This window comes from Lathyrus oleraceus, chromosome 5 (assembly GCF_024323335.1).
Source record: "Lathyrus oleraceus cultivar Zhongwan6 chromosome 5, CAAS_Psat_ZW6_1.0, whole genome shotgun sequence".
Classification (NCBI taxonomy): Eukaryota; Viridiplantae; Streptophyta; class Magnoliopsida; order Fabales; family Fabaceae; genus Lathyrus; species Lathyrus oleraceus.
Window position 1 is genome coordinate 397223662 of NC_066583.1, and position 9432 is coordinate 397233093.

At 35.9% G+C, this 9432-nt stretch overlaps 1 long non-coding RNA gene across 1 annotated transcript; it reads left to right on the forward strand.

Annotated features, from left to right (window-relative positions):
* Positions 1-4431: 4431 nt before the first annotated feature.
* LOC127085078 (uncharacterized) lies at positions 4432-5824 on the forward strand. The gene is made up of 3 exons (XR_007788918.1): positions 4432-4845; positions 4953-5093; positions 5216-5824. It is a non-coding gene; the product is annotated as an uncharacterized LOC127085078 (long non-coding RNA).
* The last annotated feature ends 3608 nt before the right edge of the window (positions 5825-9432 follow it).

The following is a 9432-nucleotide window of genomic DNA, read 5'->3' on the forward strand; positions in this document are numbered from 1 at the left end:
TGAGCAAAGTGAAAATGGCATTAAAGTAAACAAGTTAAATGGTATGAATAGTGGCAAATGAATAAAGGCTTAAAACTTAAAGTGCATAAAAGTAAATGGCTTGAAATTAAATGTTAGTTGTTAGTTGATTAGAAGTTAGTATTGCTTTTGCTTTTGTTTTGTTTAAGTCATTCTTTGGAGAATACTCAACCCACTATTCACAAGCATGGATCCTTGAACCAAGACATCTTCCAAAGGAAGGAAAAAAGGCCAAGTTTTCACACAATACCATGAAAGAGGGGAGACTTACAATCTCACTTACTAGAATGCTATGCCTTTTGTATCAACAATTTAGCGCTATGTTAAGCAAACATAATTGGACTTATGTAGAAGTCACAACTATTTGAGGTCGGGCAATAGAAATTTTAGTGCTAATGCATGTTAGAGATATGGTATTATGAACCATACTCTTAAAACATACCACACTTAAAAGAATATGCAAAGAGGTGACCTAATCTCATCCATACTTATGTTGATTTTGCAATCAACTAGCCTTAGGATATAGAGTTATTATAGGTCCATGAAATGAATGAGAAGAGAATGGGATCAAGATGAAGAGGGAGGGGGAATGGAATCAACACAATTTGGTCAAAGGAGGACTTTTATCAAATTAAAATCATTCATTCATTTTGGGAGATGAAATGTACATTTCATCAATCCCCTAAATTCAATGATTTTAACTCAACAAAGTCAAATCAACCTTGACCAAGGCCCAACAACACAAGTCAAACTCAACAAGTCAATATCAACTGCTCAACATAATTTATTTGATAGTTAAACAATTAAAATCAATTAAATAATACATTAAATTAAATTATGGTTGGTCAAAATCCTAAAACCTCATCAAAACACCAAAGAAATATCCATGAGATTTATCATAGGTCAAACAAGGTCAAAGGACCTCGGAGAAAAAATTTCATTAATTTTGGAAACTTAAAACTATTTTTAAACAAATAAAAATATTCACAAAAACAATTAAATCAAGAAAATTATTAATAATGATCCAAAAAAATAATTTTAATTCAAAAAATGAAAGAGGAATTTATTTAAATTTTTTTGGTGAAACTCTCATATTTTTTGGATTAATATTAAAATTAATATGAATTAATGAAAATAAACCAAATAAAATGAAAATCAGAAAATAGGAAAAAATGTGGACCACTTGATCTCCCTCATTAATTGGGGTGGCAGATCAAGTGGCTGCTAGCATGCGTTCCATGGTGGACACAAGTCAAAGCTTTGTATGGATGGTATGCAAAACCAAGGCACGAGATTAAAACATTTAAAAAGGATCTTGTGGTTCAGATGAGTGTCAGCACGCCACCAAAGCCAAAGCTCCGGTCTCCTTCTCCGGTGAGCTTCACCGGACTGGTTCACTCACAATCATCACCAAAATTAAAAAGAAGGACATGAATTTAAAATAAAAATGCTCAGGAGCTCGAATCTGACCTCAATTTCTCTTAACTCCAAGTATATTGAAAGATACAGGGAGTTGAATTTTGAGGTACATGATCTGAGTTGCTTCGATTTGACCTCAAAGTAACTCAATCTTGTTGCCTACATTGGTAGGACTTCAGACAACCAAAGGTCAAGAAAAATTATGGAGAATTGGGTGAGAATCGAAGAGATGAAAATTTCTTGAAAATACCTTCATTGCAGGTCTGTATTCAATCGATCTTGCTCTTGCTTGCTCTTGATTTTGCTCAGGACACTTGATGGAGTGGAATTGAATGATCAAAAGGTACAAGACTCTTGGAGATTTGAATCTCAAAACAGTAAGATTCAAACTCAATTTCCAATGGAAATTATCAAGGTTATCCTTTGAAATGAGAGGGTTTAAAGGTTGGGATTCAAAGCTGGCGCACAGGGTCCTTAATTCTGATGGCAAGAGGCTCTAATTATAGCCAAATGGATTGATCTTTGCATACTTGAAATGAAGTTCCAAAAATAGCAATGTACATTGCATGGATGCATGGGCGTGTGATAGGCCCATGTAATCGCTTCTTCTGGTCCATAATTGAGTATAATCATTGCTGAAGTCATGTTGGAAAGCTATGTATTTGTGTATGGAAGGTTCAAGTTCACTTATGCCAAATGATGATCCAATGTTCAAGCCATATGCAGGTCACTCATATCTTATCCAAATGGGGTGAAATTGGACTTTGTGGAAAGGTTAGATCAATAGGAACAACTTTCATGTTGAACACTTTTTCTTTTGAAGCTCGGATCATGATGAATTTTGAGGTGGAAGTTGGAAAAATCAAACATATCAAAAAAAATTCTAAGTGTCAAGCTATATGTTCACTTATTCCACCTTGGATAACGTTTTTTGTGAGCTTAAACTGAGAAAGGTTCCTTCATCAAAGTTGTAGCTATCTCAAATTCCTTCCAAATGGTCACAAATTTGACCTCATTTGGATTTAATAGGAAGGAGTTATGCATTTTTGTAGTTGAGGAAAATCACTTGTTCAATGGCATTGGTCCAAAATGACCTATAATGTATCCTCATATCAGATGCATATAAAAGTTGAATTTGCTCTTTCTCCAAAAGTAAAAGTTTAAGTAGACATCTTTAATTTGATTGTGAAACTTGTAAATATTTCATCTCATAAAAATTGAGCAAGTTATGGCCTTGGGAAGTTGACCTCCAAATTAGGGTTTAGACAAAATGACCTATAATCTTTCACCATGAAAAATGACCTTCCAAGCAAAACTAGCTCTAGACCTCAACATGAAAGTTGTTTGGAATGTCATTTATAGTAAATGTTATTTTTAAATCATTTCCATATGATGAAAATTGTAGGAGATAGGGTCTAGGGAACCCCAGTTTTGATCAGATGAATTCCTCTAGTTAACCATCATGAACCAACTTGCTAGCTTGCCATTCTCTTGACTTTTGGGACTCATGGAGGATCATATATGCATAAGATGATGAAATATGAAGTATACCTTAAAATATTTGATCAATTGTTGAAGAAGCTTATTGAAGAAGTTACACAAGATACCCAAATGAATTAGGGTTTCCAAGCCAAACCAATTCCAAACTCTTGATAATTTCTTGATCAAATATACAATGACATATTTTGGTATTTTGGTTTGTAAAGATGCTAAAATACAAAGTATGATACAATCAAATAGTGCTCGGTGATCTCTTCCAATACAAACCCAATGGATGAGGGGTAAGGAGGATGCCAAGGTGTGATCCCAATGCCAATGCATATGATGAGATAGCATGATGGATCTTAGGGTCAAAATTGGGGTCTTACAAGTACCTCGAACTACCAAGCCAAACGTATTATGTTTGAAGCATTCAGAATGAGTGTAGGAAAGCTCCAGTCGCATCCATTCTTTATCGCTTAAGGCTCGTGATGTACAATCCTAATCGTATTTATTGTGTTTTTGAGTTTGATTTGGAAAGGCCGCTTGATGTTGGATCAAGGGTTTGCTTATTGATTTTGATTTAAGAAGAGACCGCTTGACGTTGGATCAAGGGTTTGATTACCGGTTGTGAAAAAGTGATCGCTCATAATGCCTAAGGAGTATCTATAAAGCAATAAAAGACAAAGCAAGTAAAAATATACATCGAAAAGGGGAGGGGGTACATATAAAGTACAAGTGAGTGCAGCAAATAAAGTCAATCGAATGAAAATTAATTCTAAAGTCTAAGCTCTATCTAAACATGAATTAGAACCGATGTTAACCACATGAGAAATAATAGCTAGCAATGAATATACGACAATCTAAGTTGACCAATCAATTAGAAACACTACAAGTTCTAAAACTAGGGGAGCATGCAAAGTTAGCCTACTTCTAAGTCTAAGGGCAAAATCGTCAATTCACAATTTATGGATTAATATCTATACATGAAAATCCCAATTAAAAACAATTAAATTCTAAACTAAATTTAATACTTATAATTATCCTTTTCTTTTTTTCCAATAATTCCAACCTAAACCTAAAATTTTTAATAAACTTAATTTCCTAATTATTTCTAATGTTTTTAATTGAAAATCTAAGTTTAATATTTCATTAATTTCTAAAAATCCACTACACAAATAAAAATATTATTCTAACTCTAAACTTAATATCGCTAATAATATTTCTAATTTCTTTTTAACTAATTCTAAAATTAATTTCTAATTAGTCTAATGTTCTAAGCTAATATCCTAATTATATTCTAATTATGAAGTAACCTCTAATCCTAATATTCCTAATTATGTTCTTAAGTCTTAATTTTGATATAACCAAATAAATTAACATAAAAAACAATAACAGGTTGCCAATGGGCCTTGGATGGAATGAAGGCGTTGTGGCCCGCTGAATGGGGGGTGTGCGGTCAAGAATAATGGAAGTACACTTGCTTGCTTGGGACAAAGGCCCAAGCCTCCTTCCATCATCATTTTGGATCCAAGCAAAGCCCGAACAAGTACCAGGTCAATATGAGAATGAACTCAGCACGGCGCACGACTTTATTTCTTCGTCGGCGATGGTAACGTCGCAAATGGAGTACAACGCACGAGCGAGACTATGATGAAGAAAATTGTCAAGAACTCTTATGTTCGAGCAGAGGCGGAAGGCGTTCGGAAACATCCCCCACCGGAGATGGTGAATCTCTCTTGACGGCATACGATATGGAACGTGGATTAACGACGAAATTGGTTCGGACTCAGTGGAGGATCGAACGAACTCGTTTTTGACTCATGGTTCCGGCTCAGAATCGGAAGTCGAATTCGAAGCGTTACTCTTGCGAGTGAAACAGAAGCTATTGGAGAATGAAGAACGTACCATATTCGATGCCAATTCCAGGTAATCGCTCGTCGATCCTCTTCACTCGATTCAGCTTGCGGTTCCTTCTATTTTCTTATTCTGTTACGATCCTTTCTTTCTGTTCTGTTTTCTCCCCTTTCCTCTAGTGTGCGGTTGTCGTTACGGCAAGGTGAGAGGATTGAGCGGTGGTGTTCGGTGAGGGTGGAGAAGAATGGAAGGTCGTTGGAAAAGTTTGTTACGGTTGAGAAGAAGGTGGTTACGGAAGATAGGGATTCTAGAGGTTGAAGGTGAGGTTGCAAGGGATTGAAAAACTGAAGAAGAATTTCTTTTAGATACTGTTAGATTTATAGGGGTGAGGATTTTGGTTAGAAGTTAGTTTGATTATTTTGTTATCGTTTTTTTTTTGCAGGATTTTACTATGCAGGGTATTCTGATTTTATGCTGCAGCTGGTCTTGGCAGCTTGGTTTTGCATTTCTCACATTGCCGCTGTTATGCTGTTGTTACTGCTGTTGTTGCAGCATGTGCGGTTACGACGATGCTGCCGTATGGTTGTGGCTTATGGTGGTGGTTGATGCAGTGGCGGTGTTGTGAAGTTTTAGTTTGGATGTGGTGTTGCAGCCGTTGCATTTCCGTTTTGGCGGTTTGGTGTATGATGCGATCTGTTAAGCGAATCTGCCAGTGGAATTTTGTTAGGAAGGAGTTTCACTCGGTGTGTACGTCGTTTGCTGCATTTCGTGGCTTGAATTGCTGGTGTGGTGTAGCTTACCTGCATTTTGTATTGCTGTAGTTTAGCTTTGAATAACAGCTTTGGTTTTCGGTAGCTATTTCCGCCGGAAGGTTTTGGATAGCAGCTTTTTGGCTTGCTGCGTTTTGCGTTGCAGCTTGTTCGGCTCTTTTCCAATTGCTTTTTCCCTTCATTTTCTTTATTGGATATGTGAAATATTATTTGATAATGGTTTGAGAATTTAGATTATTATTGGATTTGAATTAATGGATCATGATTAGATATTTGGATTTTGGTTTGTGTTGAATATTAAGTGGAATTGGATTATTATTTAGATATGGATACGGAATTTGGATAATGGTTTTTATTTGGATATGAATGGATATGTAAAGTGGGCCCAAGAATTTGGTTCAACATGGCCCAAAAAAGAAATTTTAATAATAATAAAAAAAGAATGTCAAAATTAATTTGGAATTAAAAATAATGTTTTCTAAAATTAATTTGCTAAAGAAAAATGATGAGATAATTTCCCCAAAATCAAACTAATTCTCAAAAGTCGATTTGAATTTCAAGGATCAAGTTTTGAATTAAAATTCAATTTGACCCTTTAAAATCCATCCAAAACTTCATGAATTGCTTCAAAATTGATGGAATGATTATGGATTACGTGATTAAGGATTTAGAGGTTGACGGTTGACTTTGGTCAATTGGTTGACCAAAAAGTCAACAATTGATTATAAGTCAACCTAGGCAAAAATGTGTATTTTCTCATGGACAAACGAATGTGGATCACAACATCCTGAACAAAATGAATTATATTAATGCTATGAGTCAAACCAGATGTATGTCAGCCAACCAACAGGTCATGCACAAGATCCCCGACTAGCAAAGTCATGAATCAAGGTTTCAATCCATATGACGTGCAATACCATAAACTTCAATCCAAAACCCCGATTTTATCAACCACAAACTCTAAATTAATGATACCTGTTAGCAAATGTTAATCATGAATGAGTGAATGCACATGAATGAGACTAGATGGTTATCAAACTACAGTCAAATGAAAAAGCAAAAAAGAGGGAAAATTTTGGGGTATGACAGATATATGTAAAGCATAATTGTGTTTCTTGCCCTCTGGCGGCAATTCTTCATCACTGAAACTCAAGACATTATAGGACATGATATTTCCCACTACACCATCAAATTGATCCACTGTCACATCATGATCCACATACACTTGCTCTAACACCTTCATCAGAGATTTCCGATGAGCCTCAGAGTTCAACAACAAAGACAACACTGATATTGTTTATGGAGTCTGAAGGAGTTAATCTACTACCTTGCAGTTACTTCTTCTGATTAACCTTAGCAATTATTCAACATCATCATTCTTCTTAGGTTCATTAGACGGGCCAACGACTACAGGTTCTTGATTAACCATAACATAATCTTTACCATGCACTTTCTTACTTGCTGACATAGAATCAACCTTTCAGGGAGATGTTGGAGTAAACATACGTCCACTTCTAGTCATACCTATGACATCTTCTATATTCTCGAAAGATCGAGCTTCTTTAACGATTACCTCATTACCATCTTCCAACACAGTTGCATTATACCTACAAGGAACAACCTTGTCGGATTCATACGAAATCGGTCCAGGAAACAAATTATCAAGGGAGTCACATCACTTTCCTTACTCTGATAAGTGATTTCCAAAAGCTTTGGAATATCGAAATGAGGAACAAAAATAGCCACTTCATCCTCTTTACGCTTAGTATTGACCTCTAAAATACCCTGGTCCATCAAACCCTGGATATCTTTCTTCACTAACGCGCATCCTTCAGGGTTTTGTTCATACAATTGGAAATCTGTATGGTCATCTCCGAACAAACCAACCTTTCATAACTTGGCATGCATGTCAGCCAAAAGAGTTTTCACCAAATTAACATCAGAAATCAAGTATTCTTTCAGACAAACTTCTACCATGCTGACAGAAGGTCCACCATGTTCTAATAGAGGATTAACTTTCACATTAGGTCTGGCATCTCTGAACTTCAACAAACCATTCTTGACGAGCTTCTATACTTATGATTTCACTAAGAAACATGTTTCAAGATCATGCCCCAATGCTCCCTGATGGAAAGCACAGTGAGCTTCAGGTTTTCATGGAAGTGGGTTTGGAACAACTGGAGGAGATCTAGTTTTAATTAACCCATTCTGCAAAAAAGCTGGATACAATTTTGTATAAGTCATAGGGATATGATCAAACTAATTCTTCCTAGGAACACATGCTTGCTGATTCTAATTAGGCTGTTGATTTTGTTGAAACTGCGATTGATAAGTCTGAACAGCAGGAGTTAGACTAACAACCGAAGTTACTACGGAAATATGAGGTTGCTGATAATACTATTGATGACACTGGTTTTGATGATTACTTCCACTTCTAGGTTTTCTCTGCCTTCCCCCTTGAGAAATATCATTAGTATCCCCTTCTTTATTTTTCTGGAAATTGTTGCCATGCTTCTTCGTTCCACTTGAAGAACCTGCTTCTTTTATCAAACGACCATCTCTGACACCTTTTTCCAATCTAACTCCCATACCAACCATTTTAGTGAAATCATTTGGAGCGCTAGCAACCATACTTTCATAATAGAAAGAACTCAAACTTTAAAGAAACATCTTTGTTATCCCCTTTTCCTCCATCTAAGGGCTAATCTGAGCAGTAACTTCACGCTATCTTTGAGCGTATTCTTTGAATGATTCCTTATCTTTCTATGACATGGCACGAATCTGGTCACAATCAAGATCCATGTCCAAATTATACTTGTAATGACGTACAAACACCTCTACAAGATTATTGAAAGAACTGATATGAGCAATATCCAGTCCCATATACCACTTCAAAGATGCACCAGTCAAACTGTCTTGGAAATAATGGATCAACAACTTATCATCATCAATGTGAGTAGCCATCTTCTGGCAATAAATAGTCAAATGACTATGAGGACAAGAATTACCCTTGTACTTTTCAAAGTCAGGGACCTTGAATTTGACATGGATCTTGTCATTGGGCCCCAACCACAAATCATAAGCATTTTTACCAAACAAGTCTTTCCCCTTCACAGCTTTCAAATCGTTTTGCAATTCTTGAAATTGATCCTGGAATTCATCTATTCTCTCATAAACATTCGTATTTTCATTGGAAGTAGTGTGATAGATAGAATCCTTTACTTGTGGAACATCATGCACAACTAGAGGAGTGGTGACCATTACAGGTTGAACTGGAGGAACCTGATTCACCAAAGAAGCAATAGTAGCAGTATTGAAATTCTTTGACATATAATTAGGAGGCATACCCCGAGGATAACCAATAGGCATCTGATTCTGACGCGAAGGTCCAATAGGTATAACATATATAACAAGATTTATTGCAATCTTAGAGATAACAGTCACTTGAGGCTGCGGTAGAGGTGGAGGTTGATTCTAAGTTGCCACCAAAGCTTCCAACAGAGCAGTCATTCTTTCCATTCATGCTTTCAATTAATTCACGTCCTCACGAAGTTCTCTTTTCTCTTGCTCGAATGTCTCCATCTTTCGTCTTGAGTTGGCACAAGTATTTTATCGCTGGGCCAGCTTGTCTTCTACGAAGACGAAGAAAAACGAATGATACTCTGAAAAACACTTCCAGAAAGCAAGACAATATGATGCAAATGATGCTCGAAATGCAATATGCAAATGATTGTTTTCAAGGAACTAAGGAATTAAAAAACATGTTGCAAACATCATAAGTAATAGCATATTAAATGAAAAACTCAAACTTCATTTCATTAAAATATCCGGAAGAATTACAATTTTAGTACATGATTTCAAAGCAATCCTAAGAAAAAGATATAAACTA